This window comes from Saccopteryx bilineata, chromosome 2, assembly GCF_036850765.1.
Source record: "Saccopteryx bilineata isolate mSacBil1 chromosome 2, mSacBil1_pri_phased_curated, whole genome shotgun sequence".
NCBI classification, from domain to species: Eukaryota; Metazoa; Chordata; class Mammalia; order Chiroptera; family Emballonuridae; genus Saccopteryx; species Saccopteryx bilineata.
Window position 1 is genome coordinate 107,293,603 of NC_089491.1, and position 14,854 is coordinate 107,308,456.

Below are 14,854 nucleotides of genomic sequence, written 5' to 3' on the forward strand. Positions count from 1 at the left end.
TGCAAATGAGATGCAAAACCAACTTTTATTTCATTGGTGAAAATGCACTATACAAAAGGCTGAAAGGACTAGAGTATCTGCACATTCTCTGATCCCTTAATTTTTGTGAGCAGTAGAATCATCTCTCTCTCTCTCTCTCTCTCTCTCTCTCCTCCTCTCTCTCTCTCCCCTTCCACCCTCACTCCCCTCCTCATTCTCTCTAAAAAATAATAAAAAATCAATTAAAAAAAGATATTGTTGCTTAACTAGGTTTGTATATTTCTAGTTTGGCAGAGCTGCGCTTAAAACAGTGTTTTCCCCTGCATGTCATGCCAGGTGACTATAGCTATAGATTAGATATGAAAAATGGTACAGAAGTGACATTTTCATTTTAATTAATACATACTTATTTTGATGAGCACTAAAAAAAATACCTCACACTTCTAGGTGACATCTTTGTGTATTTCATTGCTTAGGATGGAACTAGAGTATAGAGCAACAAAAGAATCTACAGCAATGAAATGAACTGTGTATTAGTGCAGCACAGACACTGCTAGCTGCAGGAGCAAATTGTAGATGACTCATGGTATAAAAACACATTTACTGGGAAATTCAAGTCTTCTTTGAAAGATGATAGATGATAGATAGATAGATAGATAGATAGATAGATAGATAGATAGATAGATGATAGATAAATACTACATTAGTTTCAATTAAATAGGATGTCTCCAATTGCATAAAAAATATATAAGCTCTTTCCACATGTTGGAAATGCTTCATAATTTGAATAAATAATAGACATGTATATAACATTTTAATTAAAAAATTTGTTTTCAATTTAGTACATTTCATCACTTAATTGAGCAGTACCTTCCTTTGAAAATACAGATATGATGTAGTCAGTGGTAGTCAACCTGGTCCCTATTGCCCACTAGTGGGCATTCCAGCTTTCATGGTAGGTGGTAGCGGAGCAACCAAAGTATAAATAAAAAGATAGATTTAACTATAGTAAGTTGTTTTATAAAGATTTATTCTGCCAAACTTAGTGAAAATCCAACATAAAGTACTTGGTAAGTAATTATTATTATATGCTTTAACTTGCTGTAACTCTGCTTTATAAATTTTATAAAGTAAAGTTACTTCCCTACCTTATAAATCACCATTACTGTGGAAACAGTGGGCAGTTAGAAAATTTTACTACTAACAGAGATACAAAAGTGGGCGGTAGGTATAAAAAGGTTGATTGCCCTTTAAGATAGATGAAGATAAATTTTAAGAAAATATAACCCACTTTTACAAAAAGAAATGGCTAATTATTTACCACTTTTTAAGAAGAAGGGAATTAGAATAAATATACGAACACAATAATGGTCCATTTGTCAAACTAGCAAACATTATAACAGTAACAAAGAACAGGACAAATAATATTGAAGCAACAAGAAAAAATATCCTGTTAAGTAGCTAAGTATCACCTTCAGTTTTTCACTCAAAGAGCCTTGTGTGAAATTAAGCAGGGACTTGAGAACAGCTTTAGACACACACTGGCAGCACTCAGCAGTAATAGGTTCAGAAGGCAGCAGCAGGATGGATCACAATCAAAGGCTAAATACTTCAGTAACAATGACTATGACTACTTTACAGCACAGCACAAAAAGTAATTAACAAAATTATTCTGAATGACCAAGTGTGACAGATTCAACATTTGTTCAAAAATATTGTCTCTTCTTGTTCCACCTCCTGGAGTGAAGAACAATTCCCTCAGTTAAGGCTCATCCACATGACTTGCTTTGGCCAATCAGCAGACACAATGCAAGCAGGGCCTGACTGCACTTGGACAACTGAGCTTGGTCTCCTGCACCTCTGCCTTCTCCAGGACAGCTTCCAGGTATTACTGCTGCTCTCTCCTTAGCTTGGAGCCCAGAATGGATATTTTCAGGTGGGAACAGAGCCCAAAAGGAGCTCTGTTTTGCCTGACTAGGCATTGGCACACCTGGCAGGGGTCGTCGAACTTTTTATAAAAACAGCCCACTTTTGTAGTGCTGGTCAACCTAGTCCCTACTGCCCACTAGTGGGCGGTTCAGCTTTCATGGTAGGTGGTAGCAGAGCAACCAAAGGGCACTGCGATTGGCCCACCATGAAAGCTGGAATGCCCACTAGTGGGCGGTAGGGACCAGGTTGACCAGCACTGCAAAAGTGGGCAGTTTTTATAAAAAGTTTGATGACCCCTGGGAGCATCGGCTTGGGATGCTGAGGACCTAGGTTCAAAACCTTGAGGTCACCAGTTTGACCACGGGTCACTAGCTTGAGCATGGGATGACAGACATGACCTCATGGTTGCTGACTTGAGCCCAAAGGTCACTGGCTTGAGCAAGGGGTCACTGGCTCAGCTTTAGCCCCCCATCAAGGCACATATGAGAAAGCAATCAATGAACAACTAAGGTGCTGCAACTATGAGTTGATGTTACTCATCTCTCTCCCTTCCTGTCTGTCACTGTCTATCCCTCTCTCTCTCTAATAAAAAAGAAGAAGAAAAAGAAGCTCTCTTCTGGGGAGCCCAACCCAGCCAGATACATTTCGTGGAGCAATATTTCCAATTATACACATCCTAGACCAGCTGATCCTACGACAACCTACAGGTACATGGAAATAACAGTTCAGCATTTCATGATTTGGAGGTTTTTATGGTTACTTGATGGGCAGCCTAATTGTAACCATAATTAACTAGTACATCAAGAGAAAGGTCAAGTTTACTCATCTGCAGTAAAAATAAGGATAGATGTTTTGCAAAACTTTCCTACAAGATACTTATGTGAATTTTTTGTTATTTTTTGTTTTTGTTTTTGAACATGATATATTTCAGGTACATGGAAGATTGACTTGCTAGCATATGTCTTGATGTCATTATTCATTTTCCCTTTTTACAACTTCTACTCTACTACTCTTGGTGCTCAATATTTGTGTTTATATAATAACATGTCCCAAAAAAGAGGCCCTCTCAATTTCAAGTATTCATGGAAAATTTACTTTACTATTTGCCTGATAGTTCTCCTCTGTCTTTGCTCCTTCTCAATATCTTTTGGAGGAGGTCATCAAGAGGATTGGAGACTGCTGGTTGACCCTTGAGCTCGACCCAGACAATCAGAGGCTCCTCACCCTCCCTCCTGTCCTTGCAATGTCTGCCACATCTACTATTTCCAAACCAGCAGCCTTTTCAGGGACATAACCTGTGAGAGTAAGTGTTGTTGAGACCATCCAGACTGAGTACACGACTGAACCCAGTTAAGGGTAAGTATGGACACCTACGCCTCTTACTGTCACCCAAAATAAGCCTGGTACATAAGTGCCCTTGCTCATTAACCCTGCTACCTACCAATAACGAATCCCTGCCTCTTTCTTGGTTCCTCCCTCCTTTCTGTATGTGGGGGTCAGTTCACAAACCAGAAATATCTTTCACGGAATCGTCTTCCTTTGCCAAATTTGTCATTGACAGTAAGCTCTCACATTCTACATCCATTCCTTTACTCACTCTACATACATTCTCTAAATGATCTCTACACTCCTAGAATTTCAACCTCCATCTTTACCTTTAGCTCTAATCTCCTTTCGGAGTTCCACATATTTATAGTCAATAGCCTGCTCAACATTTACACTTGGATAAAATATGTTCAAATTTATAATCATTTTCAGCCAACCTCCAACCCACAGCCCATCCTGTCATCCTAAAATACAAGAACCAGATCAAGAGGCAAAGTGTTTATTTGGGATCCAAGAACTGTAATTTTCTAGGTAAAACAAATAGTCTCCAGATTACAGAAGAGGAAATAATGATTTTTATTTTTATTTTTTGGGTTTTTTTCTGAAGTGAGAAGCGGGGAGGCAGAGAGAGAGACTCCCGAATGCGCCCGAGTCGGATCCACCCGGCATGCCCACCAGGGGGCAATGCTCTGCCCATCTGGGCCATTGCTCTGATGCAACCTGAGCCGTTCTAGCACCTGAGTTGGAGCCCATGGAGCCATTCGCAGGAAATCATGATTTTCATGATTTTATATATATGTATAATCATGATTTTCATGATTTTATGTAAATATATAAATAAAGGAAGATGAGGTCAGTTGCAAGAGTTCACTGGTACTGAAAAACCAAAATCTGTACTTCATTGATTTGTCAGGTTAAGTGGTCAGTAAGTATAATTTTACTTTTATCAGTCCTGCCCACAAGAAATTCTTATTTTTGCTGACATGTTATGTGGGTGGTTTGGGCCAGTTCAAAGGTTCACAAAACTGGACATGCAAGGCAGTTCTTCTGCAATGGCTGCTCTGACTTCATTTTAAAATGACCTCACTTATGCCAATTTTCACAATTCCCCCCTTTTGATCAAGGCATTTTTTCAAAAGTTGCACTGATCACTGTGGTGGATTTTCTCAGTTTTCCCATGTGTTCACATTATGACACCCTGTCCCCAGGAAAGCTCATTCCTGTGTGTCATGTCCCCTGTAGGAGGAAAAGAGTTTTCTTGGGAGCCTTCAGGCCACATCTGAACAGTAAATGTGCCAAAACAGAGGAAGGCTTGCCGTCCAGTCCTATAAAATAAACAGAAGTTAGCAAAGTTCAGCACAGATATTCAATTATTTTCAATCTTGTCTTTTAATTGCCCATCTAAGGTCCTATCTGTATTAGAAATCAATTCAAAATGTTGCCCTACCATTATTCTTGTGGAGTTCTTACAGCAACATGAAAGGCAGTAGACATAAAGTTTGCTAATAGCAATTATTCCTAAAATGAAAAACGGCATCAATTCTAAATTGTACAGTAATTCTAAATCATGAGTCTATCCCTTCTAAACAGGTCAAAAGACCAAACGCTTTCTAGGGGCACCTCTAACCAGTGGATTTATTCTCTGATTTTGTGCAATTGTGTTTTAATCATTCCTGAAGACTGTATTTAAGTTCATAGGCGGTGAGACAGATATCACCTTGTTCTGCTAGAATGTAGTCAAAAGCAATTCAGTTACCTGAAACAACCTGAGCAAGTAAATGTAAAGATTTTTCTAGAGTAGCCATGGCTTTGGCAATAGATTCAGCAATAGCCTCTAAAGTTTTAGACAAATTTCTGACCATATATTTATTTGTGTCAATATCCCACCATGGACATAAAATTTTCAAAAATCTTATTCCTTCATTATCGGAGACATCACTTGGCAATTCTTATTTTATTCTGTGGTGTAAATTTAAGGGTGATAACCAGTGCTGAGTCTCTGATTGACTACATAATGAAATAGATGTTACTGATAATCTGAAGGTGCAATAACTTCCAAGTAGGTAAGAATTTAAGCAACTCCCCCATAGATTTTTTCTGCCAAGTGCAAATGAAAATAAATCCTAATGGGGCACAGGTAATGGAATTATGAACAAATTACCCAAAGATAGTAGACTCAGTGAAAATATTGTAGAACCAACCAGACATCTTAGACCTGTTGAATAACCTGATTGGTAAAATGAATTCACCAGTCATTATAAAGTTCTATAGTGGTTCCCCAGGTAGGGATGATTTTCTGTAATAGAATTTGAGTCATAGAAGAGCCAGTAGCTTGTCTGCAAGAAGAACAGATTTTTATTGAACTCACTGAAATAACAATATTGCTATAAAAAGAAAAATACTAATTTCCAGTTTCTGAATTCCAGATGGATTAGGTAGAGTGAAAAAGTGATTGTTTCATCTTTGTACAGAGAGATATACTTTACCAAGTTTCTGTAAGTCATAGACAGCTAAGAGAAAGTTTCCTTAAATCCAATTCAGTAGTGTGATCTAAAAGTTATCGGAGACTTGTATTCTAGAGTATTTGTCAGAGATCTTTCCATGCATGTCTCTAAAGAAGAAGCATCAAAGTCAAACAGTAATTGTCTATAAATGACAAGACTTTAAAAAATACCCATTTTTAGAGATCTAATGAGCATTCATCACAATTAAATTGACAAAGAAATGTTATTTCTGTAACATAACCATTATAAGAAGATAATTAGAATTATGAGTAATATTATTCTATCGGGACATATCAGTAATATTATTCTATCAGGACATATCATATTAAGAAAGTTGGGGCCCAGGACAAGTAACTCCAAAATATGCCACTTTGTCCTATTGATTATTTTGAATTAAAGTTCATTGAAAAGCAGCCAGTGTAAGGAAACCTTAACTATCCTTTACTTCCCAGAAGCAAGAAATAAATCTCCCTTGTGAAAGGTACCCTTCCCTTCACATAGAGACTGAGAGAAATATCCTTATCACCAAAGTCAGAGAATTCAAGGATGAAAAGTCTGTATAAACACATCTTGGGATATTTATTTATTTATTTATTTATTTATTTATTTATTTTTACTAATTTAGTCTTCAAGCCCAAATTTTGCTCCTTTACTTAGATTCCTCACAAATGAGCACCTAAATGTCAGGGTTTTTCTGTACATTAAATGCCTACAAACTTTGGTTTTGTGTGAGTGTGTAAAAAGGATATAAAAGTTGCCTGCTCTTTGGTCACTCTCTGAGCATCAACTTATATCTTGTATTCATAAATTAAACAACTTTTTCTCCTTTTAATCTAAGTCAATTTTATTAATCCAGCCATATTAACTCAAGGGGGTAAGGGGTAATTTTTCCTCCTCCTTGATAGAAATTTTAAATGATTTCTTAGAATACATTAATATGTTAATGATATTCACCCATGCAATATAACCTAGAAAGGGAATTCAACATTTGTTTGACAATGCTCCCCATGTAATCCCACATAGCAAGTAAACTTAATGGGTTTAGTATCTCTCTTCTATACAAAGAGGAAACAAATTTTTTGGATTATTCTAGGGACCCTCTTAAAACCCCAAAGTTAGCTAAAACTCAGAAGAACTTCACTTAAAATTTGATTTGGGGAAGTTTGTCAAAAATACAAAAAGGTTTGGACACTTGGCCAAACAGGGCCACAGATCATTACGCACCAGTACCTAATCATCCTCTCAACCAAAATGGCATGAGAGATTTCAAAGGCAAGTAGAGAAGGTGCACAGTTGTTAGCAAAACCTAGCTCCTTCAATATTGTGAAGGCAAGGTTTACTTAAGTCATCAAAGACCTGATGATAACAGAGATACCGTGAAGCACAGAAATTGTTCCAATAAGATACAACATCTTTGGTTTTTCAGGTAGGCTACTTAAAAGATAAAGGAAATTTTAATTTGTTATCAAAAGCAGACCAAAAGTCCAACAGAACTTTAGACTTTCAACAAAGAGAGAAGACCAATTCTAATTTTGTACCAGTGTACTTCTGCTATTTAAATAAATACATTTATTTCCATCTTAATCAGTTTGAGCACATATAAATTCCTTTCCAAAGATTTTTTTTCCATAAACCTTTATAACATTCTTTTTCTTATATTCAAATTTTTTCTGGTTTTGTTTTGTTTGTTTAGTCTCTCTTTAGGATAAAATTATTTTCGCTTAAGAAAATGCATTCCTCATAGCTTCTTTTACTGAAGCATATGTTTTACTTTCATTACACAGAAGACATTTCCTTTATTATTTCCAATGTTTTTAATGATATATAAATTAGAATGCTTACCCCTTAGAAACCTCAATTTCCAGCTAACACTATTGTTAGCTATTGTGAATTGTCTTTTACATTAACAGTCTGTAGACTGACAAATATTTTTATAATTTCTAATAGCACATGCTTTTTCATTAAAAAATCTCTTAGCATGGCACAAAACATGTTTACTAATAGACCAATATAGCTTTCTTTTCTCTGTACAAGAAAGCAAAAAGTGAATGAATCTATGTTTGGTAATGAATGTTTACATATTTTATTTAATTTGAAAATGATCTAAATATGCAATGAATTTCTATCATTTAACTTAATTCTACATTGTTTCAAACTGTCTTTAATAATAATTGTTATTATTTTAAATTATCCTAGGTGGATGTTTCTTGTAGAGAAATATTGGTCACATCGTTTTTATTACATCTGCAGGCTAGATTCCTACAATCAAACACACACAAATAAAATAATCTAATTCTATTCTAAAAATATAGAATCAATTTATATTACCATCAGCATTACTTGAAGGCGTATTTTATCACACTCCTCTAAACAGATTATCCTTAATCTTCCACAATTAGAGAAGTAAAAAATAAGTTTAATTTTGGTTTTCTTGATTACTACTATTAAGTACAATGTCTTCCCAATCTTTTAAAGTTCTTTATATATGACATTTAACTTAAGTCTGACATTATTACAAATTATTTTCTCTATTTTTGACTAACTTGAGTTCATGGTGTTCAAGACATAAAAAATATTTTAAAAATTTTGTGTAGTCAAACAAACCATTATTTTCTTTTGCAAGTTTTTTCTCTAACATAATTCATTTACTCTCTTCTTGTTTCTTTTTTTATCTGTTAAATGTGCTAATAATTTATTAGTGTATGTATATAATGTAGTTGCACTAAGCTATATACTACATAGTATACATATGGATTCTATGATACGTGTGTATACATATTGTTGTGTGGCAATACAATTATATTTGTTTATTTTTCAGTAGTCAATTTTTCAAGCATAATTTGACTACTCCTTACTCTCTTCATTTGTTTTTGATGCTCCTTTCTTCCCATATGTATTATATGTATATTTATAAACAGACGGTAGATAGATAGATAGATAGATAGATAGATAGATAGATAGATGATAGATAGAAGATAGATGATAGATAGATAGATAGATAGATAGATAGATAGATAGATAGATAGATAGATAGATAGATGATAGATAGATAGATGATAGATAGATAGGTGATAGATACAGACATACATACATAGATCAGAGTCTTTGTCAGGGCTCTCTATAGTTTCTAGATATAACTACTGGAATGTTCTGTTACTAGAGTCTTGTGAATAACTCTTTAAAAACAGCTTTTAGTTCCATTAAATAAAGAAATGAAACAATTTCATATTCTTTCTCCGACCCTACTTCTGCCCCAAATTCCTTCTTCAGAAAATTGCAAGCAATCTAAAAGACCCCTTGAAAAACAGGGAAAAAAATCCAATGAAACTGAAATTAAGTTGATGATAATAGTGAAACCGCTAGAAATGGTGCTGCCTCCTGACCAGGTGGTGTGCAGTGGATAGAGCGTTGAACTGGGACACAGAGGACCCAGGTTGAAAACCTCGAAGTCACCAGCTTGAGCGCGGGCTCATTTGGTTTGAGCAAGGCTCACCAGATTGAGCCCAAGGTCACTGGCTTGAGCAAGGGGTCACTCAGTCTGCTGTAGTCCCGGGGTCAAAGCACATATGAGAAAGCAATCAATGTACAACTGAGGTGCCACAACGAAGAATTAATGCTTCTCATCTCTCTATTCCTATCTGTCTGTCCCTATCTGTCCCTCTTTCTGTCTCTGTCACACACACAAAAAAAAAAAAGGAAAGAAAGAAAAAGAAATGGTGCTCTCATCCGTCAGAATGATGGCAAATTTGGGGAATACTTAAAGCAGACAGGAACTAAATGACTAAGTCCCGAAGTCATGAGAAATATGGTAGATTGGAGTGTACTAATACAGAAAGATTTCCATGACATTTTATACACTACTAAGTAAAAGTAAAAGAAAGAAAATGGAGCTGTAGAAGAATGTATACAATCATACCACAGAATATGTCCATGAGTAATCTATAAAACCCTAACTACATATGCAATAAATAGACTCACCAAAAAACAAACAAATAAAAAATCTCACTCAATGCAATTCTGAAAGAACTCTAAGTTCAGAGGCAGGCAGAAATATAAAGAATGGGCCATGAATATTTGGATATATAATTATGACATAAGCAACTCTTCCCCCCCACACACACATACATACATACACATATATACTAGGTGAATGTCTAACTTGCAGGGTCCCCAAACTATGGCCTACAGGCCACATGCGGGCCCCCTGAGACCATTTATCCGGCCCCTGCCACACTTCCGGGAGGGGCACCTTTTTCATTGGTGGTCAGTGAGAGAAGCACTGTATGTGGCGGCCCTCCAATGGTCTGAGGGACAGTGAACTGGCCCCCTGTGTAAAAAATTTGGGGACCCCTGGGAGTCTAACTTTCTGAACTGGGGAGAGCTGCAGCATGGATGATCCTCTAGGGCAGGGGTCCCCAAACTTTTTACACAGGGGGCCAGTTCACTGTCCCTCAGACTGTTGGAGGGCTGGACTATAAAAAAAAACTATGAACAAATCCCTATGCACACTGCACATATCTTATTTTAAAGTAAAAAAACAAAACAGGAATAAATACAGTATTTAAAATAAAGAACAAGTAAATTTAAATCAACAAACTGACCAGTATTTCAATGGGAACTATGCTCCTCTCACTGACCACCAATGAAAGAGGTGCCCCTTCCGGAAGTGCGGCGGGGCCAGATAAATGGCCTCAGGGGGCCGCATGAGGCCCGCAGGCCGTAGTTTGGGGACCCCTGCTCTAGGAGTTCTAAAACCTGCAGAACAGGAGCAGGCTCTGCAGAATTTCCATGAGGCCTATACCTAACATACCACTGCCACCTGGAAATACCCATTCTCCCTTAAACAATCCTTAATAACTGGGTCATAAGAAGTTCTCTCATTATCAAAATCTGAATCAATTAACAAGTGAACAGGGATCTTTACTTGGATTCTAAAATCTACTCCAGTCAGCAACCTGCATCTCACAATTAGATGAGTGTGTGTGTATATGTTCACATATGTATAGATAGGTAGATAGATAAAGGTATATAGGTATATAGATATAAAATAGAACATAATGGAAAGCTCTGAGGAGGACATGTTTTTAATAAAAATAACAAGGAAAGATATTATATATTGGCAATTTTGATAATATTTAAGTGTACCTAATAATCAATAAGAAAAAAATTAAAATCCAATAGGCAAAGGATTTCCGCACACTATCCATAGAGGAAAAAAGACAATGGCCAATAAACAAAAATATTTTATACTCAGCCTTATCAACATTCAGGAAAATGAACATTAAAACAATAATGAGATGTCATTTCCCCCATTAGATAGATATAAAAACATAATAAACAGCGTTGGTGAGAGTAAAGAGAAACCAGCATTCTCATATAATGTTGATGACCAAATAAATTCAGCAATTTAGGGGAGATATATTTCTCCAAAATGTACTTTTCAAAGCAAGTTGCTTGTGTGTGAATCTCTATGTTATATAAAAGAAAAAAGAAGGCATCTAGAAACATGGACAAGATGATGTTAATAGTGGTAAATTCTGGGTAAGAGAAAAATTGAGCATAGAGATAGGAGAGTCTATATTTTTATCTAATACATATTTTTGTACTATTCAGTTTTTATAAACATGCATTTATGTATTGAATGGGTGATATAAATATATTTAAATAAAAATATAAGTTAAAACAGTCAAGATTGCTTGGCCCTTAGTCTTACTAAATCATCAAGTTTATAATCAGTGTAACTACCATTAATGAACATTTTTGATCAAATAAAAACATTTGTTTTCATTTTTCATCTTGTAAACTTGAACATTTCTTATACTTATAACAACCCCTAAACTAAAATTTAAGAAACTAAAAATTGGAACATAAAATTTTTGCTTCTTTTTATTTATTTTTCTTATCAAAACCAACCCCAAACAGCTGAACAGTCATAATAAATAGCTACCTTCAAATCACATAGAGAGATTTGTTACAAATCTGTCATCATCATTCCTGCTGTCCACTATGATTTTGGTCACCCTCATTCCAGGCACTTACAAGATGCACTTCCACCCACTTAAGATGAGGCACATCCATTAAGCTTCCTGTGGCCCATGACATAAGCCACAGAAGCAATCAAAACATTTTTCAAAACCCACTGTATGTTTACCACATTACCTTCTCTTTAACAAGAATGAGAGACATTCTAGTGGTAACAATGAGCCTGCATCTCAAGCGAGGAGAGCTGACATGGAGCCAATTTCCCAGGCAAAGCAAGATAACCACATATGAGTGAAACATACCTGGGCTTCAGAAAAGACAAAAAGAAAGGTTTTATTTAGTCATTTTAGAAAGAAGAGAGAGAAAGGGGAGAGGAGGGGAAGCATCACTGTAGTGACTACATAATGACACTAGTTGAGATTCCTCCCATTTTGTTTGCCCTGGAATATATCTAGCTGCTTCTTAAATGATAAAATATGACAATTTAAATTTTTGTTTGAATTTGTTTAAATTGATGGATCTTAAGACTTCTGTGTCAGGATAAACTAGATTTGGCTGCAGGAATTAACAATTTTCAAAGCTCCTTGGTTTATAAAAGCCCTGTGATGTTTTTGAGTAGGAATCGAGAGATACTGTACCTCCATCTGTGTCCGAGCTCCCAAACGCATTGCTGAGGGTCTGCCGAAGGAACTCAGTAAACAAGAGTGTTCTTGAAACTCCTGATGGATTTCTTCTGGTGTGTAATTTTCTATCTTTCCTTGCCTTTTCCTCGCTAACCCTTGTTAGCTTATATCTAGCACAAAAACTTAGATTCAGCTCTTTGGAGTGAATCTTGTTTGAATTTGATTTCTTCTCTCCTTCACCTTAGCTCACCCTGAATCAGACTTTATAATACCAAATACTAGACTTTAGCCTAGCCTGTATTTCACTTTGACCTTGTTCATCAGCTAAGTTACACTGGAGTATGTATTTGGCCCACACACTGGGCTAGGTCAATGAATGTGGTAGCTGTCTGAAGGATCTTTAAGAGGTCTGGAGCCTGACAATTCCCATGCTCTTGACCTCTGGGTGCCAGAAGAAGCTAGTGGCAAATGTTCACATGATTCTTCTGTTTACATTAATTTCCATCATCACCAATGTTCCCTTTATTGAGAGCTAAAAATTTTTTATTTAAGCATGTATTTATTAAATCAATTTCTAAGCATTAGAAAAGGAAATAAAACTCACAGTAAAAAACTTACTTCTTTTAGACAAGGGAATTGATAGCATTTACTCTGTGAATTTGATTACCCAACTATAAAAGTTGAAATAATAAAGTCGAACATGTTCCTCTTAATTCCCTCATTCTCTCTTATTCCAAGAATAAAATGTAATGGACTTTAAACAATGTGGCTCATGTAACTCTTTCAGAAACTTTCAATTTGCATGAAATAACTATCTGAAACTTCCTCCCCTTCTTAAGGGGAGACCAGTAAAGGGTTTTGAGCAGGAAAATGCTCTGCATAGAAATGGATTTCAGGTCAGACTTGGGAGGTACCTGAGAGGCAAACGAAGAAATGGAATCAATTAGGATCTACTCACAAGCCTAAGAAGTCCTGGTAAGTAATGAATTGGTGGGGAGGGTGGACTATTGCAGAAACCAATCAAAAGGAGCTAGAAGTAGGAGCAAGGGTGGTATCAAAGAAAATACAGCTTTTTTCATCTTTGAATGTCAAATATATGGTCTTTATAATGGCAATTTTGAGTAAGAAAGAATAAAAAAACAGTTTTGAAGTAGAAGAGGAAACAAACATTTTTTTTGGGGGGGGGATTTTTCTGAAGTTAGAAGCGGGGAGGCAGTCAAGCAGACTCCCGCATGCACCCAATCGGGATCCAACCGGCATAACCACCTGGAGGCGATGTTCTGCCCATCTGGGGCATTGCCCCATTGCAGCCAGAGCCATTTTAGTGCCTGAGAAGGAGGCTATGGAGCCGTCCTCAGCGCCTGGGCCAACTTTGCTCCAATGGAGCCTTGGCTGCAGGAGGGGAAGAGAGAGATAGAAAGGAAGTAAAGGGGGCCCTGGCCGGTTGGCTCAGTGGTAGAGCGTCGGCCTGGCCTGCAGGAGTCTCAGGTTCGATTCCCGGCCAGGGCACACAGGAGGGGCACCCATCTGCCTCTCCACCCCTCCCCCTCTCCTTCCTCCCTGTCTCTCTCTTCCCCTCCCGCAGCCGAGGCTCCATTGGAGCAAAGATGGCCCGGGTGCTGGGGATGGCTCCTTGGCCTCTGCCCCAGGCCTAGAGTGGCTCTGGTCCCAACAGAGCGACGCCCGGGATGGGCAGAGCATCGCCCCCTGGTGGGCGTGCCGGATGGATCCTGGTCCGGCGCATGCAGGAGTCTGTCTGACTGCCTCCCCGTTTCCAGCTTCGGAGGAGTGGGAAAAGAAAAAAAGGAAGTAAAGAAGGGGAGGGGGCAGAAACAGATGGCCACTTCTCCTGTGTGCCCTGGCCGGGAATCAAACCTGGGACTTCCACACGCCAAGCCTACACTCTACCGCTGAGCAAGCTGGCCAGGGCTGGATATGAACATTTTTTAAAGACCAATAAATAATGTGCCAAGTTGTGAGCTTGGCAATTTATACACATCATTTCATTTACACACTGTCCCTTGAGGAAAAAATGTTATTCCCATTTACATCTAAGAAATGAAGCTCCAGGGGGTCAAGTAACTTCCCAGAGTTGTAAAACTAACACGTGCCAGATCAGAACCTCATTCTTTCTAACTCCAAGAAAAATGTAATGGCTCTCCAATTTTATACGTCTGAGGGCCTGAGTAATTCTCGTGCTTCACTAGGCACTGCTTCTTGTGGCCAAAGACCATGAGCTAGCTCATCTACGGCACACAGCAAATGCTCAATAATTATTTTCAAATAAATGTCTGCAAGTATGAATGAATGTGAATTGAAGTAGTACTCTTTTGACACATTAATACAAATAAGAAAAAGAGTCTCATAAGGTAAACACTCACCAAAAACAATGCCCAGCTCAAAAGACTACTATTGCCCACAGAGAAGGCTTTAAGCATTTTAAAGAGGGCATCATATTGCGTTATTCACACAGTGACACCCCATCTAAATTAGATACTTGGCCTCAGGTAG

The 14,854-nt window shown here is 37.3% G+C and overlaps 1 protein-coding gene across 1 annotated transcript in view; it reads right to left on the minus strand.

The window, feature by feature from the left end:
* Positions 1-14,854, minus strand: part of ACSS3 (acyl-CoA synthetase short chain family member 3) — a 171,914-nt gene that overhangs the window by 136,734 nt on the left and 20,326 nt on the right. The window lies entirely within an intron of this gene.